Here is a 10,340-nt window from a genome sequence, read left to right as displayed (position 1 = left end):
GATAACTGTGGGTGTGTTGTGGTCACGGTGTATCAAACCTCCTTCCCCAGATAGCAAAAATCAGAAATTTTTTGCTGCATACAAAGCCTGAATCTCATCGGCCCAGACTCGGTTTGAATCTAGGCCCAATTCTGGCCCAAACGCTCAGCTCACATCCAGGCCGAGTACCATGTGCTGTGGTATTCAACAATCCCCTGGAGAACCCCTGCTCTGCACATTTGAGTGTTTTCCCTGCTCTAACTCACCCACTTCAACAAAGGAAAGTTTTGTTAATGAGATGACTAGCTGTGATCCGGTGTGTAGAGAGTAGGGAAAACACTACACTATATAATTTATATATGACACTATATAAAATTACATTTTAAGGAATTTGTGTACTTAAAGCTTAAAACATGTAAAAGTCACATGTCTAATCAATAATCATCACACACCACATGAAATTACATGCCTGTTTGCCTTGTGTAACCAACAACCATGACAAGAACATAAGCTTTTCAAAACATTACAATTTATTACATTTCTTTGGGAAAAGCACGTGAACAGACATCGGCTTCTTAATTACGCTCCTTTTTTATTATTAATTATGCTCCTAGCAACCCACAGCACTTATTTTGTCTACTCCCTCCTCACCCCACCTGATCCAGCTCATGACGATCAGGACTTGATCATCAGTTAATGAGCAGGATCAGGTTTGGGGTAGAAAACAGGTGAAACTGCAAGTGGTTGCCAGGAGCATAATTAGACACTTAACATTAACATTTAGAAAAAAAAATCCATTTCTGATACTCACTTTGTAGAAAATGTAGAAAATATCCCTACTTGGCATCAACTAGCAGGCCTCCCTGCAGCACTGGAAATAGGCAGTCTTTTAGCCCCTGCTTTTTCAAATTTTTTGTTCATTGAATGGTGCAGCAGTTACATTCTGGTGGCTAAATGCACCCAAATGTTACTGCAGCGCCATTTGATATGCCTAACATCAGCCTTAAGTTTATCAACGACTACCAGACTGATAAACCAGAAAACCTAGCCACACTTTCAGTTAAACACTCTCATCAGGTCATATATAAAGATATAGTAAGCAACACCAGGGTATATATTGCTCTGCTTTACCCCTTCTGCTAATGTAAGAATAGCTACTCTTGGGCCCCATTCTTCAGAATAAGCCCTTTTTGCTGGGTGTGCTGCTGGCCCTGACCTGATGGGATGCCTGACAGCTGAAAGTCTATAAAAAAGAAAATACAATCAGGTCAAATGCATTTTCAGAATCATTTTGCCACAGATTGAGCGCAGTAGGCAAGAATATCTAATTGCAAAGAGGAGAGGCATTAGTTCCTTTTGTACATCTGAATTTTGCCCTCTTTCTAGCTTGGACTTCTCTTTAATAATGCAAATTCAAGAGCATTATTAGACAGTGAAAATGCATATAAGGTAAATTACATTTTAATTATCATTTTGACACCAATCATCTGAAGCATAACTATGCAACTCCAGAAATACATTTTAATTTAAATAAAGCTACTCATAAAGCATCTAAATTTTTATATAAATGAAATGTCAGTACTAGTGTACCAAATGACAAGTTAAAATAGCTGAATTGAATGTGAATTGCATATATGCGTGGCAAATTTAAATGCAAACATACAAATGAATTGCCATTTTTGTCCTGATCAGCACAGACATATTCAGTTTGAGTAGCAGCAGATAACACTGAGAAACTCAGTCTGCTGCTTAGACCTATATCTTTAGCTGACATGCTTTTAATATTAACTGATTTATTTAAAATGTTTTAAAAAAATCTAGTATTAAACAATGTAATATTGTAGGCCTGGGAGATATCTAAAAATACTCAATATCTGCTTTGATCTACTTTCTGTTGTAGTTTTAGTTTATTATGCTTTTCTAAACATTAACTGTTTTAATGAAAATCCACATATTAAATAATCTTTTGAAAACTACTTCACCTGTTGTTTTTATAGATGTTACTGCAAACATCTGCTCATAAACGTCTGGTGCAGATTTATGGCGACTTGCATGCTAATCACGCTCCCTACTAGAGAATCTTTAGATTGCAAGTGATTTCCAAAGCCACGCCCACGTGCTTTACACATGAGTAAAAAGCAAAGAGTTTTCCTTTGTTATAGTAGAGTTTTCTTTACTCAATTAACCACCAGCCGACTCGAGCTGTACAGAAAATACGGGCAATTTACTGTTGCCTACCTACTTTTAAAGGCCCCATGATAGAGCTGGACAGTGACTGCCCACTTTTTAGCAGCTCTGCTTATGATAGTAAAAATCCTATTAATTTCCTCCACAGACATTTTTTTTAAATCCTTAAATAAAGAGCAAAGCACTCAAGAAAACCAGTCGGCTACTAGACAAATCATGACCTTACAAACATTAATTTGACTCCTTTTTTCACCTACTTTTGCAATTTTCTTTATATACTTATATTTTCTATTTAGTGTTTTTGTAGATATTATGCTTTTATTATTGTAGACAGTACAGCCTTGTGCACATATAATATTTTACTCACTGATTTGGCACCAAAGGACAAATACAATCACTGAAAGGGAGCCTGAAGGGTGGAGAAAGTCTGATGCTGCATTAATGTGTGGAGTAAAGGGGATTTGTGTTGATCTGTGTGGAGTTCATAATGTTTGTCCCTCCACAGCCCTGTACTTTCTAACCCTGACAGAACCGACCACCTGCCCCCCTCACACACTCCACTCCACGGCCGGACTCAGTCTGAGCTCTCTTCTCCTCTGCATCCCTAAAAAACTCATCATATCCGACAGTGAACCCGCGCTGCTGCTGATCGCTGACAGACGCCGCTGTGCTTCCTGCTTTTCTGGAGCTAAACCACACTGTTTAAATCGCCATGGTAACAGCGATGTCTCTGATTGGTGGAGCTCTCTTTAGGGCGTATGGGTAATGTATTTGTTTACGAGAAACAAGGGACTAAAACGCGATTTTTAGGAAACGAAGCTGAAACCGGACTGATTCGTGGCTTTAATTGGAGCATATACCATCATCTCACAGTCTCGTAGCTCAACGTCTACACTGGCTGGATAAAAATCTAATTCCTATGGTGATTACGAAAGGGATTTTCGCTTCCAGAACCAGACTGTTCAGCTCTATAACTTAATGTTTCAGCAGTAACAGTGGATAAAACATTGTGTATATATTATTTTTTAATATTTCTGAACCTGTTTCCCGGGCGAAAACGAGGATAAGCGGCTCTTTCTCTCCTGGGCTGGTGCTGTTTTAGAGTAATGCCCCGTCACTTTCTGCTGTTTAACCGCATCGAGTCACACTGAAGCGAGTAGAAGTTCTAAAGCACGTCGGCATTTATTTCGGTTCTTGCAGTCAAGCTAAACTTAAGGTAAAGTAAAATAAACAGAAGAGGGAAGAGCTATTAGTCCCCTCTAGTTCTGTCGGTTATTTTTCCAACATGGCGATGATTATCTTTTACGCATAGTCCTATAGCCCTATAGATAAATAATACACACACGCAGTACATGGCTCACCTTACCCCACTGCGTTTTCAGGCCAGTTCATCATCTGTGAACACAATGTATTCAAATGTCTAGCAGTTCTTTTCAACATTTTACAAACCAATAGATTAAGTACTTTTAAAATTACAATTAATTTTACAATTAAGTTGTACAATTAAAATGACCAGCCCTGATATGCGTGGAGTTATTAGTCTTCTAACTTTTCTTTTTGCAGCCGACGTAGCTAGGAACAGCTAACAGCTAATTAGCTATGAAATTTGTGTTACATGAATTAATCAGTCAATACGAAAATATTAATGAACTTTAACAAATATTAAATAGAAGGAAGACTGAAGTAGCTAGCTAATGAACTGTACCGTATGCACCGTAAGGTATAACAATGTTGATTTTAGCTAGCTTAAGTAGCTAGGTACCTAGCTAGCTAATATTAACTTCACCGAAAAATGCCTGGGAATACAAAATGGATTTCTGCATTTTTGGGCCATTATGGTAATGTTAGCTAGTGAATCTTGATGTCATAACCCTTATAAATAAATTAGAAACCTTAAAAACTAAGCATTTACAGAAATCATGCTGCTTTGTGTGTGGATAATGCCAACTAGAGTTAGCTAACGCAGCTAAGATATGCTATTCAGAGGATTTACTAAGTTAACCTTTTAATACAAAGCTTTTAATTACCCAGCTGGCATTTCAACGTTTATTCACGGTTGAATCAACATCACAGATCATGGTTGAAACAACGTTGGATTACGTTTCGATTTTGAAAGATCAATCAACGTTGGTATCGTGACGTTGTTTCAACGTCTTACCTTTCATCATTGAGTCTCCCAGATAGCAAAAATCAGTTGGGTCACATCTAGGCTGAATACTGCATACCGAGCTTAAACCTCGCTGGCCGAGACTTTTGTATATGGTTTGGTTTGTATCTCGGCCCAATTCTGGCATAAATGCTCGGCTCACATCCAGATTAACACTACTAACATCCAGACTGTGCTATTAACACTCCCAGCTAGCAAAATATACTCAATTTACTTCTATAGTTTCTGTGTAAATCTGAATCTCTGTAACTACATGTACCTCAACCAAAAGCATAGCATTTGCTCAGATGTAGACTAACATTCACTTCTATTCTGAAATAGCGTAACAGAATCCAGACAACAATAAAAAGAAAACCAACTGACCCAAATCCCCAATGAACACAGTACAGCACAGGAACTTAGTCTGCCACAGTTTTAATGTGCATCATCATCTATTAAGCTAGTGTGTAGTGTATCATGCCTTGTAACACAATCTTAAAGCTCACCTGTTTTCACCTGTATGCATGCATGAATTTCAATGACAACACTAAAAATCATAAGGAAACAGCTTTAATTGTCTTACATAAATGTACAGTACAGACCTACAACACTAACTAAATGGAATAGTCAGTGCATAAAGGTAAACAGTTAACATCTACCAATAAACAGGTGTTAAAGAAAAATACACACGAAACTGAAATGTGCAGTACACCACTGTGCTTTGTTTTGCACACACACACACACACACACACACACACACACACACACACACACAGCCACTTTATCATTTACAGCTACCTTATATTCACTTATTTTCCATTGAATCAGGTTCACCAATATGGGAGCACTTTGTAGTTCTACAGTTACAGACTGTAGTCCATCTGTTTCTCTGATACTTTGTTAGCCCCCTTTTACCCTGTTCTTCAGTGGTCAGGACCCCCATGGACCCTCACAGAGCAGGTACTCTTTGGGTGGTGGATCATTCTCAGCACTACAGTAACACTGATGTGGTGCTGATGTGTTAGTGTGTGTTGTGCTGGTCTGAGTGGATCAGACACAGCAGTGCTGCTGGAGTTTTTAAACACCTCAGTGTCGCTGCTGGACTGAGAATAGTCCACCAACCAAAAATATCCAGCCAACAGCGTCCTGTGGGCAGCATCCTGTGACCACTGATGAAGGACTAGAGGATGACCAACACAAACTGTGCAGCAGCAGATGAGCTATCGTCTCTGACTTTACATCTACAAGGTGGACCGACAAGGTAGGAGTGTCTAATAGAGTGGACAGTGAGTGGAAACAGTGTTTGAAAACTCCAGCAGCTCTGCTGTGTCTGATCCACTCAGACCAGCACAACACACACTAACACACCACCACCATGTCAGTGTTACTGCAGTGCTGAGAATGATCCACCACCCAAATCATACATGTTTTGGGGGGTCCTATGGGGTCTTGACCACTGAAGAACAGGGTAAAAGGATAAACAAATTATGCAGAGAAACAGATGGACTACAATCTCTAAAGTCACATGGTTCGAATGACGTGCAAATTCCAAATGGAGGGAAGACAAGATGGAGGCAAGCCCATACTATGCTAGTTTAGACTATATTACGAGAGAAAATTACAACATATGTTGATCCTTATGTTTTCAAGAGGAGCGTTTATTTCCAACTGAATTGAAAGACTTCCCTGCTATTGAGGCAGCAGATATAAGCAACTTGTTTGTTCACCCGTCTTTTGTTTAACTGTTAACCCTGATTTTAGTGCAAGTGGTGCTGCTTGTACCTTTTAAATCTATGACCTGTGCACACCCACAGATGAACTGTGCAAAATATATTTTTTACTGGCATTTTTGGTCAATTTCTTGCATTTTTCCCCAATGAACAACAAGCTTTGGTACCTGATAAAAGCTCCTTGCAGTTTCTCAGTTAGAACTAATTTAGCAACCATAAACAACGTAAACCATAGGCATTTTGAGAACCTGTGACAGGGCCTTCTATGAAAATCACCTCCTGCCCTCCAGTATGAGCCATAGCAGCGCAGTGACGTGATGTAATCTGCAAAGAGCCTTAAGTAAGGTGGACATAAAGTGTTCAGTGAATGTATATATAGAGCATGTGTCTAAGAGAGAGAGGCAGACAGAGAATGAACATCTGGCCCCTACCCAATAATGTTAAATGTACTCAGCCCTTAACAGATGTGGAGCTCTCTGGTGGATTTCTCTGTCACCTGCAGCGCGATTGTTACTGTGGATTCTTCATGGCTGCATCTAAAATAAAGAAAAAGTAAGCAGGATGAGTAAAACCCTCACCAGATAGCAGACAGCAGGCATTATGGGAAACAAATCTACAAAGAAACAAGAAAAAAGGGGTTGTGGATGCAGCAGCACAGAAGGAGAGCGATTCTGTAAATAATAAAAACAATGTGCTGGTTTTCACAAAGACACTTAACATTCAAAGTCCTACTGCATTCATACAACAGCAACACGTACAGAAACACATACTAACAGTACAAAGAGCTGCACTGTGACATCACTATAAATAACAGTATCTGGGACTCACAGCTTATAAGGCCTTAACAGTCGGGAACTAGAAGCAGCAGATGGACGACTGTAGGAAGAGGACACATTTAATCACAGTTTAAAATACTAAATTTAATAACAAACAGACGCAGCCATGTTTATGTTCACTAACTGCATTTGTAGGAGCAGACAAGCCTCCCAAATTCAGCCAAGACATTGTTTCCAAACCTGAGAAATACCTGTTTATACATACAGGGTTTGTTTCCCAGCCTCTGCTTGAAGCAGCAGCAGGGCAGACAAAGTACACAATTCCTGCACTGAGTAAAAGCAGAAATGCTCTGGGTAAAATATTACTTGACCAAAAGTCGATCACTATTAGTGCTTTTAAATCACTCAGTATCAGAAGTGAAGGAGCTGTAAGTTATTACAGAAACTGAGAAACTTTTACTAGATAATATGATGAAACACATTTAAAGTCAACCTGAAATCAAAATGGAACTTTACTCTTAGTTCATTTTACTTTATTAATCACCACGGTCATATTAATTCATCACATAACAAAATTCTTACTTTACCATAATCTTCTATAAAAAAGTGTACTTACTTTTGCACAAACTAAATTAACATATTACATTAACATATTATAACAACGTCTCTCCCTCTAAAGATTTCCGCTTCATCTGAGTGAAGCATCAGACCCGGTCCGGGCTGTGGAGACGTTACCTGCTAGCGAGCAAACTAACAGCCCCACACACCACAAACCCTGATTAGCCTCTGCTGATCGGGCACTCCAGCACCGTCCACTCCACTTCACTCGCTCAAATCGGAGTCATTCTTCCTGAAATTCGTCACAGTTTAACACAGGTTAGCCGGAACCGAACCCGTCGTCCAGCAGAGCTGTTAGCCAGAACCGAACCCGTCTTCCAGCAGAGCTGTTAGCCAGCCTGCTAAAGTTAGCTAACCTTGAGCTAACTTAGACAGCAGCTCTCAGTTTGTTGGCGAGATTTAGAGCATGAATTCAACACCGTCGCTCCGATTTTAAAACAGGAATTAGAAAAATTACCTTTTAACTGCTTCATAATTTTTTACACTGTGAGAGAAACTGTCGGAGTTAAGCTGACTAACCCAGCTAACGTTAGCAGACCACCGGCTAACTAACGTTAGCTAACTGAGCAAGTGACGCTAATTTTCGATTTACTGTATAAAGAGTTCAGCATTATCAGATTATAGGATTAAGTCCAAGTAAATGTACGGTAAGAAAAAAAAAGTTTCCAGAAGCAGCTCCAACCGCTGTTCCCGCTCAGCTGTTAGTGAGTTGCGCGCGTCGCCGCAGCGCAGGCGCACTCGGGCAGCCTCAAAACGGGTGTAGTCAGCCCGCCTCAGTAGAGGCGCTGATTGTCAGTTTACATAGTTCTTCATGCTGTTTCAATGGGCGGCAAACAAGGTTTTTTCGCAAGCTTAATTTGCCTGTTACTATTATTGTTGCTGTTGTTTGCTATTTTTAACATTTAAATTTAGATGACATAACCATAAATAAACTTACTGAAAATTATGAAGCAGCCTCTCTTGAAAGGGGGAATTGCAATGAAGGTGGGGTCTTATCTGCATTTTTGCGCCAATGACGCGTCATCAGTGATATTTTTGTATAAGCATTGATTAAATAACCTTTTCCAAACAGGAATCTTGATTATTTTACCACATTTTATTAGAATAAAATACAACATTGCAGTATTTGTTTCTTAATAATTTGGTGAGGACTTATAATATTACTGTGATTGCAGACAGGCTGAATCTCAAATGGCTCCTTAACGTTACTCCCTATATAGTGCACTATAGCAGTTTAAGAAATTTTGACTTCTTCAACTAAATAGTGCACTATATGTCCAGTAGGGAACTGTGCACACCTACCTGAATCCCAACTGGCTCTTTGTAAGATATATTATGCACTGTTTGGTTTCAGGAGCCGTTATTTCAAGACCTACATAGTGCACTATGCAGGCACCAGGAAGCCATTTGAGATTTATCCATAATCGGCACGAACCTGGAGTGCATGCTTGGGCCGGATGAGCATGTATCGGAATTGGCCCGAACTCCTTTTGCCGATTCTCCAGACGCCGAGTGTAACGTGCACTCGGCCCGAACCTATAAATACTCAATTGGGCCATTTCAGCACATATGGTAATCGGCCCGAGCTCCTTTTGCCAACTGCCCAGTGTACCCGCAACTGGCCTGAGCCTATGAATGCACACCTGGGCCGTGTCAATACATACGGGAATCGGCCCAAGCTCCATTTGCAAGCTCTTCGGTTGCTGAGCGTCACCCACACTCAGCCCAATTCAAGCTGGCCAATGACGAGTCTCAGCCGATGCTGCCACAGATCAGCCGAGCTCGGGCCGAGTCTTCATGCTATCTGGGTCAACTCATCAGGGAATTGATTATTAAGCTCTGCATTAGTTGAGTCAGGTGTGTTAGAGTAGCAATACTGTAATATATAGTGTACATTCTCCAAGTCTGGAACTTGGTCTTTCAAAACAAGCCATCAAAACAATAAACCAAAAATATATCAAGTCAAAAATGATGAAAACACAGTTTACCAAATATGCAGGCAAATTTGTTAAGGCTGTACAAGGTGGATGTTGAAAACAAGGTTTGCAAACAGAAACTGGATTTCAGTCGTTTCAGAAGCTTTTTTTTTACTTTTCTCTGCTCATCAGATTAAATATAGAAACAGGGCTTATGTGGTAGTTTACTCAGGGCCACAGCCACGGTGTCACAGACCCACCCAAATAGGGACAAAATATGTACTATTTCACATTTTTCATGACAATGAAAGTTGATCTGTTTTCTGTAAGTGCTCTCACTGTGTTGTGGCCAATCAAAATCTACCATGCTCCGCATTTTTTCCCTCAACCCTCCAATCACTGCATAGCAATCGCTGCTATCCGCAATTACTTCAGCATGTTATCAGCGGCCATAATGTTCATGAATAGCGTTAGGACAGCGAGGGCCCCTGAGGTTTCTGAAGGGCTTTATTAGATTCAGTGTGGAAAAAGTGACAAAACTACCCAATGAGCTGTGACTGGTTCTCAGCTGACCCTCAGAACAGCTGAGATTCGTCCATAAACTTTACCTTTTTAGACTTTACTGTGTTACCCACTCATAACATATTAAGACCAGCACGAGAAAGTCCACTGTTAACCAGCATTGTGATGGAATAGCATCATGTAGCTAACATTATTAAGAGATCAGCAGATACATTTGGCTGTATTTTGTCTCATTAACTGTATGACTCACTGAGTTTCACGTTAGCTGGGGTTTGGTACAGACAGCCTTTAATAACATATGCTTAATTTGTGCTTTTACAGTCAGTGAGGGCAGAGATGCAGGAGAGAGAGAGAGAGAGAGAGAGAGAGAGAGAGAGAGAGAGAGAGAGAGACAGACAGAGAGAGAGAGAGAGAAAGAGAGAGAGAAAGGGAGAGAGGGAGGGAGAGATAGAGAGAGAGAGAGAGA

Source organism: Colossoma macropomum, unplaced genomic scaffold (assembly GCF_904425465.1).
Source record: "Colossoma macropomum unplaced genomic scaffold, Colossoma_macropomum, whole genome shotgun sequence".
Classification (NCBI taxonomy): Eukaryota; Metazoa; Chordata; class Actinopteri; order Characiformes; family Serrasalmidae; genus Colossoma; species Colossoma macropomum.
The sequence above is the reverse complement of the archived record's forward strand: the minus strand, read 5'-3'. Positions refer to the sequence as shown.